This window comes from Myodes glareolus, chromosome 25, assembly GCF_982192425.1.
Source record: "Myodes glareolus chromosome 25, mMyoGla1.1, whole genome shotgun sequence".
Lineage (NCBI taxonomy): Eukaryota > Metazoa > Chordata > Mammalia > Rodentia > Cricetidae > Myodes > Myodes glareolus.
Window position 1 is genome coordinate 27626319 of NC_142050.1, and position 19171 is coordinate 27645489.

The following is a 19171-nucleotide window of genomic DNA, read 5'->3' on the forward strand; positions in this document are numbered from 1 at the left end:
ACTGAAACATGCAAATCAAGCAGCAGCATCTCCTGCTTGCCACCATCACTTGTCACATCTTTGCCAAGCCAATTTTATGATTTTTTTTTTTAGCTGTGTATCCTTGAAACAGGTTTTTCACCCTAGAAGCTATTTTATATTCTTTCTGTAAATTCCTTTTCTGTTTATTTCAATCCAGATTGACTTCTAGTGCTTATGAAGCTGAGTAATCTTTCAGTTGTACTAACCTTCTGCCTTCCTAGTTGCCTGAAGCCAAGGAGCTGAAAGCTAGACAGATCAGAATCAGGATGCATTTGTGATCAGCAGCCTTGTGAGAAGTCAGCATTGTCTAGCAGTGTTATGCATGTCTCTGTCAAGTTCACCTTCCCATTGCAAATGACTATTTCATGCTGTATTTCTCCTCTGTTGTGTGCTCTTCTATTCAAACCAGTTATAAACTTTCTCTTTCATTACAAAAGAAGAAGACTCCCACATGGAACTTCTCTGTACTTCTTGTCTACAAACCTATGTGTATCTGGGCCTCATCTTTTTTCTCATACTATTATGTCCTCATTTTGTCAAAGACAAATCCCTCCACAGGTGGATTTAATCATATTCTTTTCAGTGCTGTTAAAAGTATTCCTCTGGTTAGTTCTTCTTTCTCCAGGTATTTTGTCAATATTCAGACTTAGCTTTGCCTTCTTCATTTTGACAACTCTGTTCGTCAACCTGCCAACTTCCTTTTTGTCTTTCAGAATCTAGCTTCCTATAGGATTTTTCCATTCATACATTTTCAGTCTTCATGGACTCCTTATTCCATCTTAATATTCTGACTGAAAGAAAATGTATGCTAATGTCCATTAGATTGAGAAATGGTGTGTTTTTTTTTTTCAGCCCTCATCTTATTAGATTTTTTGGCAACTTCTTATGAAACACATTGCTTCTTAGGCTTCTATGACACTGCTCTTTTGCTGTTTTTATTCTTTGGAGGCAGAGTTTTATATAGCCTAGCACTTGTTACAGGGCTAAGGCTGGCCTTGAGCTTCTGATCATACTGTCTCCTGCCTCCGTCTTCCTAGTGCTGGGATTATTGTGTGCTCTTCCTCACCCAGCTTTATGGCACTATTTTTTCTTTATCAGTTTCCATTTAATTTTTTGGCTGCAACTCATTCTTTGTTGGTACTTCCTCCCTGGTCTTGGGACCTCTGTTCTATGCATTGGATTCTCTCTCAGTTACCCATACCATTCTTGTGTCTATTAGTATCAGCTACAGTTCAGTAACTCCCCAAAGTATTCCTTTAGGCCCCTCTTCTGAATGCCAATCTTAGGGTTGTTAACTGCCTGTCTGCAATCAAGCTCAATCGTTTTCTATCTAAAACTGAATTTTGTTTCTTTCAGATTTATTTTATATGTTTGAATGTTTTGCCTGCATGTATGTACATGTACCATATGCTTTCTTGGTGCCAGAAGAGGGCTTTGGGTGCTGGAGAGATGGCTCAGAGGTTAAGAGCACTGGCTGCTCTTCCAAAGGTCCTGAGTTCAATTCCCAGCAACCACATGGTGGCTCACAACCATCTGTAATGAGATCTGCTGCCCTCTTCTGGCCAGCAGACATCCATGCAGACAGAATGCTGTATACATTATAAATAAATAAATAAATCTTAAAAAAAAATAACCCAGAAGAGGGCTTTGGATCCCTTGGGATTGAATCTGGGACATCTACAAGAGGAAGTGCTTTTAACTCTTTAGCCCCTAAAACTGAATTTTGTTTTGTTTGTTTGTTTATTTATTTTGTTTTGTTTTTGTTTTTTTGAGACAGGATTTCTCTGTAACGTTGGAGCCTGTCCTAGAATTAGCTCTTGTAGACCAGGCTGGCCTTGAACTCACAGAGATCCCCCTGCCTCTGCCTTCCAAGTGCTGGGACTGAATTTGTTAATTGCCAAAATGTTTTGTTCTTAACTTTCTTCTGCCAATTAAATGGTACTTTCATTATTTTTATTTAGCTTGCTTCTTTATTTTATTGGTGCTAGAAGTTGAATCCGGGCCTTGTATACACTCTGCCATTGAATTATACTCCAGTCTCTCACAAACAAATGCTTTTAATTATCCAAGTGAAACAAATATATTCTTGTAAAAATAATTCAATTTAATAAAGTAGAAATCGTTCATTGGCCCCAGCCATTTTCATCTCTTTCCCAGAGATGACCTCTGCTATCCATTTGTCTTTCTAGACTTTCCTATGAATTTACATGCATATTTGTATATAAATTTATAGCTTTATAGTAACTTGTACATAAATAAAAGCACACTGTATGTACAATGTTTCTCAGGTTCTTTTTCTTCTTTCTTTCTTTCTTTCTTTTTGTTTTTGTTTTTGTTATTTGAGACAGGGTTTCTGTGTGTAACAGCCCTGACTGTCCTGGAACTAGCTGTTTTAGACCATGCTGGTCTCAAACTCAAAGAAATTCACCTGTCTCTGCCTCCCGAGTTCTTTTTCTAAAGTTTAATACTGTTTTGAAGTTCTTTCCTTTTTTTTTGTTTTTTGTTTTTTTGTTTGTTTGTTTTTTTGGTTTTTTTTTCGAGACAGGGTTTTTCTGTAGCTTTGGAGCCTGTCCTGGAATTAGCTCTTATAGACCAGGCTGGTCTCGAACTCACAGAGATCCTCCTGCCTCTGCCTCCCGAGTGCTGGGATTAAAGGCGTGCACCACCACCGCCCAGCTTGAAGTTCTTTCTATACCAATACATGTAGCTTATTTTTATTTTTTAAAGACAGGATCTTACTGTGTAGTCCACTCTTAAACTGGTGATGACCCTTCTGCCTCAGCTTTTGTGTCTTTTTTTAAAAAATTTGTAAAGATTTTATTTTATGTGCGTGGGTGCTTTGCTTTGGGTATGTCTGAACCACATGTATGCAGTGCCTGGGGAAGCCAGCAGAGGGCATCAGATCCTCTAGAACTGCACTTGTAGGTGACTGTGAGCTGCAGTGTGGGTGCTGGAAACTGAACTGGGGTCCTCTGCCAAAGCAGCCAATACTCTTAACAGCTGAGCTGTCTCCAGCCCTCTCACATTTTTTTTTAAATTGCTGAGTTGATGTTTACTAAGCATTCTTCTGTTTCATACTTTTAACTTTTTTCTCTTTTTAAAAAACTATTTTATGTGTATGAATGTTTTGCTGGATTTTGATTGTGTTTGAGCACATACAAGTATGTGGATCCCCTGGAACTGGACTGTAGTTTTGGACAGTTGTGAGTTGCCATGTGGGTCCTGGGAATTCTTTGCAAGAGTAAGTGCTTTTAACTACTGAGCCATCCTTCCCAGTTCGTTTTTTATCTTTCTTGACAAATAGTCCTTTAGTACTTATGTGTATATATTCTCTTGTGTTCATGTAGAATGTTTCTCTGGGATAGTTATCGAAGAGGAAAGCTTGGAGGTCAAAATACCTTTTGAGGGATAGAGGGTTCAAACATAATGTACTATGTAGCTTGTGGTGGTCTTGTATGATCTTCCTGTCTCAGCCTCTTGAGCACTAAGATTGTACATGTGTATTACTGTGCCTAGCCAGGCAGCCACATCTCAGAGTATTGTAACATGAACATGTAAAGGTTCAAAATGTAAATACCATCGTTACATATCTGCTAACTCTAACAAGGCAACCCTTACCCGTGGTCTTGACCAATACTAGGTTTTGTTTTGTTTTTTAAACTGTTTGGGAGAACTCTTCTACTGCTTATTGACTTACAGTCTTCTCTTGTAGTAAGGCTAAGAATATTTCAGGCATATATTGACAGTTTGAATTCATTTTCTTTTAACTTCTTATTTATAATTATTAATATAGTATTTATGGAGTGAGGGACTGCTGTATGCCAGGTCCTAAGGAGGCAGCAGTGGATAAAATGGGTAAAAATCTCTATACTTCCAGTGGATAGTCTTTCTCATTCTTTAAATACTTGAGATATTTGCTCCTTCTGTATATGCTGCAAGTATTTTTCCTATTATTAATTTTTTATGTGATGCTGGGGATCAGACATGTTAGGCAAGTTTTCTACTGCTGTTACTAGGGTGTTAAGCCCCCAGTCTTCCTCTTCTGTTTCTCATTGGTTTTCATGTGGCTTAAACATTTTATGTCATAGTTGGCTTTTCCCATGTTGATAAACAGATTCTACGTTTTTGTGATTATGTCTGTTATATTTTGGTTTCTAGTCCATCTAAACTTTTTATGTAAGTTTTACATATTGTATTTGTAATACAAGGCATTATTGGTCCCCAAATTAACTGTCCCTTTTACCTACTTTTAATTGGTTCTGATTGTTTTTTTTCCCCTTCATCTTATCTTTCTTAACTGAATTTTCGTTTGTCTTTTGAACCAATCTCATATAATCCAGGCAGCCTCAAGCGTGCTGTACAGCTGAGCTGTCTTTGAAGTCCTGATCATCCTGCCTCTGCCTCCCAGGCGCTAGGATTAAAGATGTGCGCCACCACCGCCCAGCTGTGTGACTGGGTTTTACTAATTCAAGAATGGCAGTAAAAGTTGGCATCCTATTACTGTGAACTGAGGCTTACAATGAGCTACTCATAAGAACACTAGACACTTTAGCAGATTTTTCTTATTTGTTTGATATAGTTTGTCTTTTCTTCTTTTAAAACATTTTATTTATTTGATTTATTCATTTTACTTTTTGTGTGTTTTGCCTCTGTTTGTGCGTGCATCACCTGCGTGTTGGTGCTCACAGAGATCAGAAGAGGGCATTGGATCTCCTGCAAGTGGAGTTACGAATGGTTGTGAACCATCATGTAGGTGCTGGGAATTGAACTCAGGTCCTCTACAAGAGCAGTAAGTGCTTTTAACTTCTAAATCATCTATCCAGCTCCATAGTTTAAGTTTTGGTAGAAATCGGAGCCTCAATGATCATTCCCAGGGAGACTTATCTGTTAATAGTTTTTTACTAAGTTGGAAAAGTGTATCCCTGTATGATCTTTTTCTAAAACACTTGATTTTTGTTGTTGTTGTTGTTTTGTTTAAGGCATTACCAATGTTTGAGTATTTGAAATAACATTATAGGAAAAAAAATTTGGTTTTTTTTTTCCTGGTTAGGTGGTAGTGTGTGATCTACCTTTTGAAGTTGACATTATATGTTCTGAGTTTAAAGAGGGGCTTCTTTTTCTAGAATGTAAATAAAGATTTGTCTTCAACAAAGCTGTATTAGCTAAAGTTTAATGAGTTCAAGGTTACTTTATGCTTTGGAAAACAGAAGTAGAACAGGAATTTTTACTACTTAATTCACATTCTCTATAGAAATAAAGGACAGAGTGTGTGGTAGGTCATGTCTGTAATCTTAGCACTTGGAAGGATGAGGCAGGAGTGTGACTGTAAACTCAAGGCCAGCCCGAGTTACAGAAGAGTTTTGGTTTAGTCTGGGATTAGTCTATATAGAAGACCTGGCTAAGGGTTTTGTATCATGTCCCTATGACCCTATGGTGTATGGCCTACTTGGGCTATATTATAAGTAACTCCTCCTTTTCTAATATACTACATATACATGAGCTTCTATGTATAAATCCACTTACTGTGTGCCAAGCACTGCTTAGTCCTAAGGTGATAAAATCATCAAGTTACCATTCTTGCCTCATAAAGAGGATAGGAAATGTACATAGGGAAATAAGTAAATGTAATTTAGTTTGATGTGGGCAGTAAAGAAAGCATGAATTGTAGTTTGAGGAGGTCAGTTTTGAAATTGAGGTCTATGACCCCAGGAAACTAGTTGGTTTCACAATGTAGCCTTTATGGTGTTTAAAAGTCCAGAAATTCATACTCTGTATATCTGCAAGGTTTTTGCCTCTCAGGACTTGTTCATGCAAACCAAATTTACACAAGGCTTATTTAAAATAAACTGGTAACTTTTAATTAATGGTTAGATTTTGAACTGATCTGAAATTTAGGTAAGTTGGGCACTCTGGAAAAAATCTATGTAGGATGGCTAATTATAGTTGAAGTCAGTTTTTAGAGTTTGGAATAGTTAGGATGAATCCTTGCTGCTCTTCAAACAGGCAAGTCTGTTTTGTACAGTGAGTACGTGCCAGAATCCCAGTTTGTTACTCATTGTTGACTTCATAGTTCTCCTTTATGAAGCCTTTAGAGGGGTGAGAAAAGCCATTTTAGAGTTTTGAGGAAAGGTGGAAATGTGTAAGACTTGTAGAAGGACACTTTACAGACATAGATTATAGACACACACAGACTTGGGCACACAAAGAAATGAGAGCCAGAGAGATGGATACACAGGCTAACAGATGGTCACACAAGCATTTTCCATGTGTGCACATATAAGAACCCTCTGCTGTGTTAATTCTCTGACAGAAACCCATTGTATCTCCAGTCTTCTATATGTCCTGAGACCTCGCCCCCCCCCACCCTGTTTCCTGCCCTTTAACAGTCACCAACAGATAATAGATTTTTATGGAACTTCACTAGTGTTCTCCATAGTTATTTCGAGAAGGAACAAATATTCTCTCTAAGGTGCTTTTAACTGAGCCAGAAAATGAAACAGAAACAGAAGGGCTGGCTGCCTTTGGGTCTGTAGAACAGTGAATTCGACAAAGCCAGTTTTATTTGAATCCCTGTCTCTAGAACTGCTTGTTCTGAGTATCATTTTCAGTTCAATGGACTCATGCTTGCTTTTCTCTCTCAGGAGCTTGCTTCCTAGGTTGCTGGTTAAGCAGAGTTCCAAGCTTAGCTTCCCTTGGTGCTCATTAATATACTTGCATGGTGCTGCCTGAGTCACATAAAGCCCTCTGGGACCAAAAACTTCACATTGCATCGATGTGGAGGAACTTGTGGAGTTCTCTGTGGATGAGAATGCAGAGGGAAGGTTAAAAGTAGAAAGACCTGTAATTATTATATAATTCTCTTACCATGGTGGGTTGTTCATAGCATGCATAGTGCATATGTAGTAGATTTGCATGAAATTCAGGAATAACTGAGGACAGCAGGTTGTGCTGGTTTATTTCTGTAATCCTAGCACTGGAAGGTAGATAAAGGAGGATCAAGACTGTTCATGGTCATCCTCATCTACATAGCAAATTCCAGGTCGGCCTGGACTACAAAAAACAAAATAAAACAAAAACCCTATTAAAACAACAAACAGCAGAACTGAAGGTAATTAATATTAACTTAAAATATTTTAGCTACTCTGATTTGTGTGTGAGTGACACATTGGATTGTGTTGACTACGTTGGGCCTGGTAGTACAGGTCAGTAACTCCAGGTATGAGGTGGCTGGGGCAGGAGGATCAGAAATGCAAGGCCTGTCTGTCCCATAGAGGATTGTATTGATTGATACATAGCTGGTAGGTACATAGCTAGATCTAGATTTTTTTATTGGTATTTTGTGGCGACATTTTGTGGAAGTATTTAACTAATAAAAAGGAAGCTTTTTGTGCATGTAAATACTTGAAGTTTACTATCACACTGAAGACTTTAGATGGTATGGAGACTAATTGGAGTTTTATAGATACAACTTCTAAAACCAGGTATTTTTTTCTATTCCTGCTTGATGCAGGCATATTTATTTGGCCAAAAGTTCATTTAAAATTTTATTTTATTTTAAAGATTTATTTTATTTATTTATTATGTATTCAGTGTTATGCCTGCATGTATCCCTGCAGGCCAGAAGAGGGCACCAAATCTCATTACAGATGGTTGTGAGTACACGTGGTTGCTGGGAATTAAACTCAGGACCTTTGGAAGAGCAGGCAAAGTTCTTAACTACTGAGCCATCTCTCCAGCCCCCCATTTAAAATTTTGTATTTCAGATATAAAATTTGGAGAAAATTTTATTTAATGTCTTTCATTTATTTATTTTTCGGACAGGATCTTCTATAGTCCAGGTTGGCCTTGAACTTGTTATGTAACTGAAGATGACTTTGAACTCATTATCATTTTGTGTCTTAGAATTAAGTGCTAGAATTACAGGTGTGTGCCACCACATGGACTACAAATTTTTCTTTTAGAATAAAAAAAAATTGTTAGTGAGAACCTCACACATGCTAAACATATATTGTACCATATATGCTCTCAGCCTTTGGTTAGCTTTTTCTTTTTTCTTTTTCTTTTTCTTTTTCTTTTTCCTTGAGACAGAGGTTCTCTGTGTAGCCCTCACTCAGTAGACCAGGCTGGCTTTGAACACTCACAGAGATCTTCCTGCCTCTGCCTCCAGAGTACTGGAATTGAAGGTGTCTGCCACCACTACCTATCTTGGTTAGCTTTTAAAGAAGTAAGATGCTGGCCAGGCTCGCCTTTAATCCCAGCACTTGGGAGGCAGAGGCAGGCAGATCTTTGTGAGTTCGACTCCAGCCTGGTATACAAGAACTAGTTTCAGGACAGAGCTACAGAGAAACACTGTCTCAAAAAAAAAAAAAAAAAAAAAAACAAGAAAGAAAGAAAAAAGAAGTAAAATGTTGTAAATACAATTGAAGACCCTTTTGTTCCCTGTTAACTTTCCTTTATCTCTTTCCACATTCCTATCAGAAACAAAGACTACTCTTGGCCAGCCTTTTAAGTTTTATATAAATCATTATATAAATAAAGTATTAAAGAGACTCTTTTGCAGTCTACATTTTTCACTCAATTTTATGTAATTTTTGTAGTCAGATTAAGGGAAAGAATCCGAAGGACATCCAAATTAGAAAAGAGGAGGCAAAATTCTCCTTGTTTGCAGATGATATGATCTTCTATAGAAAGACCTAAAACTAAAACTAAAATCCCTCTAGAAAACTATTGGAACTTGATCAGTGAATTTGTGAGGCTTCGAAATGTTAGTAGCATTTCTGTATATGAACAGTGAAAAGGCAACCAAGAAAGGAATCCAATTTATAGTAGAAAAAAAAAAAGCCTAGGAACAAATTTAAGGAGGTGAACTCTTCACTATTAAACACTAATGAAAGAAATGGAAAAAGACACTCAAAAGATGAAAAACATCACATGTTCATAGATTGAAGGAGTAATGTTGCTAAAATATCTATGTCATCCAAAGTTATGTAAAAAAATCAAGCAAAACCAAAGTGGTCTATTGCGGGGCCTCATGAGGCCCAGTGTAACTTCTTGAGCCTAGTTCAAGTTTGGAGACCTGTCTCTGGCTTCCTAACCTAGACCCGCCTCTGCCCAGCCACCGCTAGTGTGGCAGAATATTATTGGTCCTTATTTATTACTCTGCCTCAACCCATCCAGGCTTCTCTACCCCATCACAACCTTATATAAGTTCCTGTTTGATATCATTCAGTGAGATTCTCCCCCCACACACACCCTTTCTGCCAGAGTACCCGGCAGTCTATGGATTTGTGCAGTCTCTATAAAGTGCCAAGAATATTAACAAATACAGGAAAAAACTCCTTGTAAAATCCATATGAAATCATGAAAGATAATGAATAGCCCAAGGAGTAGGTAAAAAAAAAACCAAAAAACAAAGCTGAAATTATTACAACATCTGACTTAGAATATATTCAAAATTACAGTAACCAAAATAGTATTGTACTGGTATACAGAAAGGCACAAAACAGAACAGAGAAATCAGAAATAAACCTGTGTATGTATGGCTAACTGGTTTTTAACAAAGGCACTATGAGTATTGGAGAAAGAACAGTCTCCAACAGTGAATAGTGCTGGGGAAAGTGGATATCCTTATCTGGAAAAATGAAATGGGACTTTTAACACTTAAAAAGTCACCTTAAATATAAGGCTTGAAACTATGAATCTACTAGAAGAAAGCACAGAACAGATATTTCTGACCTTGGTGATGAGAGAAGTGCCAGTCATGAGGTGCTGTCTCGCCTTCGTTGGAATGGTTACTACTAAAGGTAGAGTAGTACGGTGCTGATGTGGAAACTCATGGAGCGTTGGTGGGAATGTAACTAGTACAGTCCTTAGAGGCAATAATAAGGAATTTCCTCAAGAAAAACTAAAAACAGGACCAGATTTGATCCCATAATCCACTACCAAACATATATCCAGACCAAATGAAACAGTGTGTCAGAGATATCTGCAGGCTCATGTTTATTGCATCATTATTCACAATAGTCAAGATAGGGAGCCAGTCAAGGTGTCTATCAACGGACAAATTGATTGTAGTCTATGATATGTGCAATGCTGACTACAAAAAGTAAAAATCTGTTATTTCTGGCAACATTGACAGAACTGGAGGATCTTACTTTAAAAGGGAAATAAACAGGCACAAGAAGATAAATACTGTATGTGTGTTCTCACATGTGAAAACTAACTGTTGATCGTAGTGGGAGTGGCATGCCATGTTTTTATTCTCAGCATATGGGAGGTAGAGATTAGAGGATCTTGAGTTTTAGTCTAACTTGTACTATACCATGAGACCCTCTGATGTAGGAGGGTCATCTATCTATTGTGTTACTTTCATTGGTTAATAAAGAGACTGCCTTGACCTTTGATAGGACAGCAGCTTAGATAGGTGGAGTATACAGAACAGAATGCTGGGAAGAAGGGAAGTGAGGCAGATGCCATGGAACCAGCCGCCAGGTCAGACATACTGAATCTTTCCCGGTAAGCCACAACCTCGTGGTGGCATACAGATTATTAGATATGGGTTAATCAAGATGTGAGAGTTAGCCAATAAGAGGCTAGAGCTAATGGGCCAGGCAGTGTTTAAAAGAATACAATTTGTGTGTAATTATTTTGGGGGTAAGCTAGCCAGGGAACTGGGAGGTTGGGGTGGGTGGCGGGAATGCAACCCGCTCCTTCCTTCTACAACCCTCTCTCAAGAAAACTGGGGATGTTGCTCAGTGTACAGTGCTTGCCTAGGATAGGCAAGGCCCTGGGTTCAATCCTGAAAAAAAAAGTTAATAGAAATGGATAGTAGTGCTTACAGAGATTGGAGGGAGGGTGGTTATGGCTGCATAGGTCTATTTGTATAAGAGGAGTAGCTTATGATGTGCTGGAACCGAGTACAGTAGCTATGGCTGACAGCAATAAATTGTTCATTTAAAAATAACTAGTCAAGAGGATTTCAAATATTACTGGCACAAAGAAATGGTACTTATTTTAAAGTGGTAGGATATACCAGTTACCCTACTCCATTGTGTTTATATATTAGAATATACTGTGTTCTGTTGATAGACAATTATAGATTGTCATCTACAAAAATAACTTAGGGAGGTGGAGAGATGGCTTGGGAGTTAAGAACATTTGCTGCTCTTGGAGAAGACTCCTGCTCCTAGTAACTCCACACAGACTCAGATCTTGTTTTCCTTGTTTGCTCTATTACGTTTCTGACAAATAGTGAAAGAATGACTAAATCAGTCTGCCTTATGTTACTTACTCAAACAGGAATGATTAGTGTAAAGTAGCTTTATTATAGAGTGAAGTTTCATCCTCTAAATCCCCAGATTGTCCTGGAGTAGGACAATCTACTTTGCTTAAATAGGATTTTGTTCCCAGTTTCTTCCTAGTACTTAAGTCAAATATTGTAAGATTTATTTTTGTTCTTTTATGATGAATATGATGATGGGAAGTCCCAGATGGCTCGCGGAGTCCGGCAAGGATGGCCGTGAGTCCCTGCAGTGCCATGCGGTTGGGGGAGTCAGGCGGGTGGTTACGGCGGATAAAAGGCTCACAAGACATAGTAAATAAACATAAGGGTAAACATTTATTACTTAAAAAGAAATAAAAAAACAGAGAGACAGAGATAGACAAATATAAAGACATAAAGACACAGAGACAGAGAGAAACGTGTGCACACGACAGGAGACAACCACACAAGAGAGAGAGAAAGATGGCGAAGGGGGAGGTCAGAGGTGGCTGGGTGGGCGTGGTTAGTTCTTAAAGTGTCCCAATGGAATAACATTTATAATTCTCTTACACATGTGCTTTTTATCCCTCCTCTTTAAGGATGAAGATTGAACATAGGACCTTGTTGGGTAGGTGCACTACCACTGAGTTATACACCCAAGTCCTACATAGGTTCATTAAAAAGATTTGAGGGCTGGAGGTTTGAGTAAGTGATGAAAGACTTGCTTGTATTCTTGAAGGTCTAGAGTTTGAACCTCAGCTCTAAAAACAAAAATGGAAATGCTTCTTTACTTGAATTTGTCAACATGACACAGCCTAGGGTGACCTAGGAGACTTCTGAAGCCGAGGGGTTATCTTAATTACATTATCTGGGAGGACCTACCACTGTAGCTTGTACTGTTTCCTGTAAGAGCATTAGCAAGCATGCATTAACTCATTACTGTCTGCTGTTGATTGAGCTTATAATATGATTAGCTGGTTCAATTCCTGCTGCCTTCATTTCCCTGTAATGACAGTGTCTTAGCTATTTTTCTATTGCTACAATAAAATACCATGACCAAAGCAACTTATAGAAGAAAGGATTTATGGGGTACTTAGAGTTCAGAGGGTTAAAGTCCATGACCATCATGGTAGGAAGCATGGTAGTAGGCAGGCAGGTAGTAGTAGGCATGACCCCAGAGCAATAGCTAAGAACTTACTTACATTTTTATCCACAATTACAAAGCAGAGAGAGCTAACTGGGAATGGCATGGGCTTTTAAAACCTCAGAGTCACCGCCAGTGACACACCTCCTCCAAAAAGACCATACTTACTAATCCTTCCCAAATAGTTCCACCAGCTGGGTACCAGGCATTCAAACATATGAGCCTATAGAGCCATTCTCATTTAGACCACCACAGATGAAGTATAACCTGGAATTGTGAGCCAAATAATCCCTTCCTCCTTAAACTACTTTTTTAGTTCTGAGACAGGGTTTTCAGGGTCTCCCTGTTTAGCCCTGACTATCCTGGAACTCACTCTGTAGATCAAACTGGCCTCAAATTCACAGAGATCCATCATTCCTGCCTCTAGAGTGCTGGGATTAAAGGTGTGTGTCACATCTGGCTCCCTTAAATTATTTTCCTCAGGATATTTTATCCTAGCAATAGGAAGTAAAACCAAAGACAGCTGTGTGAGTGTATGTGTGTGTTACATTTGTGTAAGTGTGCAGGCCTACATTCCCATGCATATATGTTTAGAAGCCTGAGCAGAGTATCGGGTATCTTCTTTTTCATGACTCCCTGAAGAAGGCCCTACAGAACTGGAAGCTCACCGTTCATCAAGCTCCTAAGTTCCACCTGTCTTCATACTCTAATACGAGAGCCAGGATAATGGCGAATCAATCCCACACCAGTTAGGTTTTAAAGGGGTATTTATTTTGGGGGGGTAAAACTTACATATACACAAACCATCAAGAAAGGAGCCTAGTCGCTGGAACAGGAGCCGGAAACAAGCGCCTGAGCCCTAGCCGAGACTTGTGGCTCTTTTTAAAAGAGAAATATACCACGCCCCAGTGGGCTGGTATTTTCAGTGGCTATTGACTGAAGGAGCGGAAGGTACCTCCGCAGCACCAGCTTTTTTTTTAAATATTTATTTATTTATTTGTTTGTTTGTTTGTTTATTATGTATACAATATTCTGCAGGCCAGAAGAAGGCACCTCATTACAGATGGTTGTGAGCCATCATGTGGTTGCCAGGAATTGAACTCAGGACCTTTGGAAGAGCAGGCAGTGCTCTTAACCACTGAGCCATCTCTCCAGCCCCCAGCACCAGCTTTTTACATGATGCTAAGAATTTGACTTCAGGTCCTCATGTTTGCACAGCAAGACCTTATAACCACTGAGCCGTCTCCCCATCCCCGATCTTTACAGTTTTGATAGAATGAAAATACATTTTTCTGTTTTTGTCAGTTAACCAAACTATCTTCATGCCACTTCTCAGAAATTTTAGGCCTAGACAGTCATGACTGACTTGTATAATTCTAGAGGAACCTGCTTTCGTAACTAACTACAAACCTTTGACACCTTTTCCATTGTCAGAAAGATATGGCTCTAGGTGTCATATAAGAAGTTACTATCTTTTTAGTAAAATAAAATTTCACTTGAACAGAGGTCAGTATTTGTTTTTTATGATTAATAAATACATTCTGATTTTAATAATTTACATGGTTTCCTTTGAATAGAGTTCATATTTGTCATTTAGAGCTCATTCTCCATTTATCACTGCTTTGTTAACTAGGACCTTCAGTACATCATGAAGGACTGTTAGAATTCACTCAGCAGTTGAACTGCAGGCTTTGGCGTACAGTCTTATTTTCTGTCCTTGCACCTTAGTGATGCTTCAGTGAGCTTTTGCTTAAGTTTTCTCATACTGTTTGGTGATAACAATTCACATAGTTAGATAACTAAAAACAAACAAACCCCATTGCTTTCAGCACACACATTAATGTACACAGCTGAGTCTATATTCTTTTTCTGTTGTACTATATTTGAGTTAATGTGTAATGCCTTATACTTTTTATAATCTTTGTAATATTTTGGGATGTCTCAGGAATAATTTATTGAATTTTTTTCTCTTATCTTGGGTGGTATATTTTATTGATTGTAAGTTTTTCCCACTGTTTTGTATTTGTTCTTTTATTTTAAGACAGCCTCTCTGTAGTCTAGGCTGGCCTTAAACTCAACTTATCCTCCTACCTCAATCTCAAGAGTGTTGAGAGTACTGGTGTGTTGTTCTACCATACATGGTTTGAGTAGTGTATTCAAAGCTCTTCTGTTTGTCTAGCTGAACTGTTAGATATTTTCAGTAGGCTTGTGGTTGTTGGTAGACTGTGCATCACTTTAGACTTGCACATAATAAACACTTGATGCTTATGATTATGGAGCTGAACCTTAGCCATGAACTATTGATTGATTGCATTCTTGTCTCCATTTAGCAACCTAATTATCTCTGTCCCTTGGATATAATATCTGATGCAGTCACACCTGTGGACATTTTAGTATTTGTTTTCCAACTGTTTTAAAAAGATAAGTTCAGCCAGTTTTTTCTTTTTTGTCTCAAAAAACCAAATCCAAACCAAACCAAAACAAACAAAAAACCCCAAAACAAAAACCCATACATATACATTGATAAATGTATAATATATATATATCACATTTCTAATCCATATCTCAATGTAAAGTTAGATACTTGACCAATTTTTAAAAAAAATTTATGTTTTTTTTCTTTTGGATTTTTTTTTATTTTATTTTATTTTATTTTTATTTTTATTTTTATTTTTTTTCTTTTGGATTTTTGAGGGAAGGTTTCTCTGTAGCTTTGGAGCCTGTCCTGGAACTAGCTCTTGTAGACCAGGCTGGCCTCAAACTCACAGAGGTTCGCTTGCCTCTGTTTCTCAAGTGCTGGGATTAAAGATGTGTGCTACCACTGCCCAGCGTTTTTTTTTTTTAATCTTAAATATTACTTTTGTATACTAGTCCTTCGTTTTAAACTACTTGGTAGATGTAGTCTTTTTTTCTTTATAATTGACTCTTAAATATGGAACAGATCATGGTAAGTCTATATCTCTACTTGAAGTCACAGAGAATACACAGGAGTCTGTTAACTTGAAAAGCAAGGAAAGGAAGCTCTCTAGCCAGGAGTCAGGTGGTGGTGGTGCACACCTTTAATTCTAGCACTTGGGAGGCAGAGGCAGATGGGTCTCTGAGTTCAAGGCCAACCTGGTCTATGGAGCAAGTTCCAGGACAGGCTCCAAAGCTATACAAAGAATCCCTGTCTCAAAAACAAACAAAACAAAACAAAGCAAAAAGAAAAGAAAGCAAGGAAAATCCATAGAGGTCTTATTTGGGATCCATTGCCAGGCTTTTAAAGCCTTTATTGTGCTCTGAGAAGAAAACGAAGTGGGATTGGAAATGGCTCACCTCTTAAGAGCACTGGCTGCTCTTCCCGAGGACCCAGTCTGATTCCCAACACCCACATGGTAGCTTATAACTGTTGGTAACTACAGTTCCAGGAGATCTGATGCCCTCTTCTGGCCTCCACAAGCACCCACAATCACAAGTACATACCTATACACAGGCACACGTGCATATACCCAGCTAAAAGCAAAATAAATCTTAAAACAAAATAGAACTGGATGTGGTGGCATGAATCTGTAATCTTAGCACCTGTACAGTTGGATGGAAAGCAGAGGGAAGTTTGTGGGCCAGCTAGCATGGTAGAAAAAGCAAGAGAGATCCTACCTTAACAAGGAGGAAGGAGAAAACTGACTCCCTAAAGTACTTTGACCTCCACATGTGTGATGTGGCATAAACCTCACCCCACCACACATACAAGAATAAATAAAATATCTAGGATGTTACATCATATGAATTTATTATAATATATAGAAGCAGTTTGCTGTTGATATGTCATTTTTGCCTTCTTGAACGCTTGTTAACAGTTCATTAAAAAGGTGTATGTACCCTGTTAAAAGATGGTGGCCCATGCAGAGGCAATCAGATCTCTATGAGTTGGAGGTCAGTCTGGTCTACAGAGTAAGTTCCAGGACAACCAGTGCTACACAAACCCTGTCTCAAAATGCAACAAGCAAACAAAAAGATGTATGAGAAGCCTGGAATGTATCTCAGTAGTAGAGCGATTGCCTAACAAGTTCATGGCTCTAGTTTGAGTTTTGACATCAGAAAAAAGAAATTTGTAGACATTGTGATTTCTTTTTTTGCTTACTGTGTCCTTTCTCTGGAAAAGAAATCAGATACCACATTTGGGAGCTAGACAAGCTCACGTACTGTCTCCAGAAAACTTGCTATTATTTTACCACATAGTTTTCAGCTATTTATCTTCTTTTTCATGGTACTTTTCTGTCCATTTTTTTTTTTTATCAAGTATCTGCATATTCTTTCCATCCCTCCTATGAGATTTTCTGGGAAAGCCGTTCTTTCTGTCTGACTGTTTTGAGACAGAGTTTTGTGGCTCCAGTTGGCCTGGAACTTGCTTGTAAAGTAGCCTGGCCTTGAACTTGCCCCAGCCTCCTAAGTGCTGTAATTAAAGGTATGCACTGCCATTCCTTCCCTGTCCTTTTTGAAAAGATTTTTTTTATTCAATTTTGTATGTGTATGTATCGGTCTGTCTGTAAGCAGGTACGTGCCTTCAAGGGTAGGTGTTCAAGGAGGCCAGAGGTATTGAATCCCCCTGGGTACAGATGGATGGAAGATGCCCAGTGTGGATGCTGAGATCTGAACTCTGGACTTTGGAAGAGCAGTGCACTCCTCACTGCTGAACCTCTTTCTAAAGTTTTTCTATTCTGTGTTCAGTTTGGGCACTGCTTTGTTACTTACTAGTGATTAGATGTTGCTCGTGTAGCCAGAAGTACATGTTAACATTCTTAGAGAGCAATACTGACAGTTTATGGGAGAGAATTTTTTTTAAGTAATAATGTCTGTTCTTATTAAAATCTAGGATACTAAATACTTGGAACCAGGCACTCCTTTGAATCATCATCCTTAATAATATGCATTATTTATCTCTTTGTTTTTGTACAAGAATCTATTTAAGACAGATAAACATACTGACTCCCAGAGAGTTTCATGGATAACAGTAAAATCTTGGGTAGAATAGACTATCGGAAACAACAGTCTGTACCTTTAGGCAGTCTTTGTTGCTAGAACAAAATCCTTTTGTAGGTCCTGAACTTTTGAGTAGGCTGAGTTTTGAGTTGGCCTCAATTAAGATTTTTGGTGGTTAACTTATACCACCCAGGCTCCAAGATTAGCAATTAGTAAAAGGCACTGTGATGGAATTAAAGTAACCATGGCAACCATTATAATGTAAATGTGTCTTCTTGGGAGGAAGTAGAGAGCGTGGGCACTTGTTAGGGTATTCCTTTATTACATTTACAACTGGAGTGGACAAGCATTTTGCTATTTTCAAATAATGGTGTAGCTGATCTTTGGCCATTTTTGAATCCTGCTCTATTCCAATCTTAAAAGTTTTACCGAGATGGTAGCATGGTGCTTTAATGTATGTGTGGAACGGAGGATGAATCTCTAAAGTGCTTTCTTACATGCACTTTGAGACTTCAGCTTCTTTTACTGACAGTATCCTTCTCCCTGCTCTCTGGCACTGATAACTGTGGTTCTGTATCAAATCTCTAAGACAAAAAGGAAACCACTTAGGTTTCCAGAGAAGCAGCTTCATGACTGATGATGACCAACATCTGATTTATGGTGAAACTGTTAATCCCAAAAATGCAAGGAGAAAGACCACCAACCCAAATAATCATGACCAAATTAGTTAAAGTAAGCTTTTTTTATTCATGCACACAGTCTGTTGCTCCCTAAAGCGGGGTTCTAGAGGTTACTGAACATGGGGAAGATAAGAGCTTTATAGTCCAGGTGTAGGGAGTTTCCAAAAGGGGGATTTGGTAGGCAAATGGCAGTGTTACAGAAGCAGGGCATAAGCATGGCAAATTGGTCATAACAACCTGAAACAAAGGCATGGTTTCAAGGTGGTCATAACAAGGTAGTCAAAACAACAGGTCGTCATAATAACCTTTTTGAAACAAAGGCATGGTTGTTGTTTCCTTGAAGGAGCAGTACAGAGCCATCTGTAGTTGAGGTTATATGTGGATCATGGCCCAACCCTTGAAAAACAGGCTTAATTATAAACAGGAATGAACATAGTTTGTCTTTACTATAAGATGGCTTTCAAGCCTAAGATGGAGGCAGGCTGGCTCATCAGAACCAGTAGTGCCATGACTACTCTTTAACCAGCACAAGAGAGATAATGCTCTTATATCTTATTTTTTGTTGTTGTTGTTTTAGCCTTCCAGATTTAAGAATTAAAAATATCTGTTTCAGAAGTTTTTTGTTTGTTTGTTTGTTTTTGTTTTTTTGAGACAGGATCTCTCTGTGAACAGCCTTAGCTGTTGTAGAACTAGCTCTTGTAGACCAAGCTAGCCTTGGACTCAGAGATCCTCCTGCCTCTGCCTCCTGAGTGCTGGGATTAAAGGCATGTACCACCACCACCTGGCAAGTTTCAGAGTTTTAATGAAGGTATTATTTCTGGATCTAGATGTTTTATGACTTGAAGAGAAGACAAATGTAACCCAGAGTAATTGACAAACAGTTGCTAAATTAAGGTTATACTTGTTTACTCCCCCTAGAGCCTAGTAGCTTCACAAAGGGCTTATCAGTGAGAAGTTTAAGGTTCTTATTCCAGGCTAATGGTTGTTAAATTGGTGAGCTAGATAATGGCTTCCTCAGTCCCAATTTTCCTCTTGATAAAAGAAGAGTGAAAATAATTCTGTTTTAGGGAAATACAAGTCATTCTCATCATAAGAGATACTCCTGTA

The 19171-nt window shown here is 38.4% G+C and overlaps 1 protein-coding gene and 1 long non-coding RNA gene across 3 annotated transcripts in view; one reads left to right on the forward strand and one right to left on the reverse strand.

The window, feature by feature from the left end:
- The window catches only part of Ahcyl2 (adenosylhomocysteinase like 2), a 169728-nt gene that overhangs the window by 7438 nt on the left and 143119 nt on the right, over window positions 1–19171 (forward strand). The window lies entirely within an intron of this gene.
- Window positions 6564–17597, reverse strand: LOC146889420 (uncharacterized). Its single transcript, XR_014999868.2, has 2 exons — window positions 17461–17597; window positions 6564–6817 (listed from the first exon to the last, which is right to left on the reverse strand). It is a non-coding gene; the product is annotated as an uncharacterized LOC146889420 (long non-coding RNA).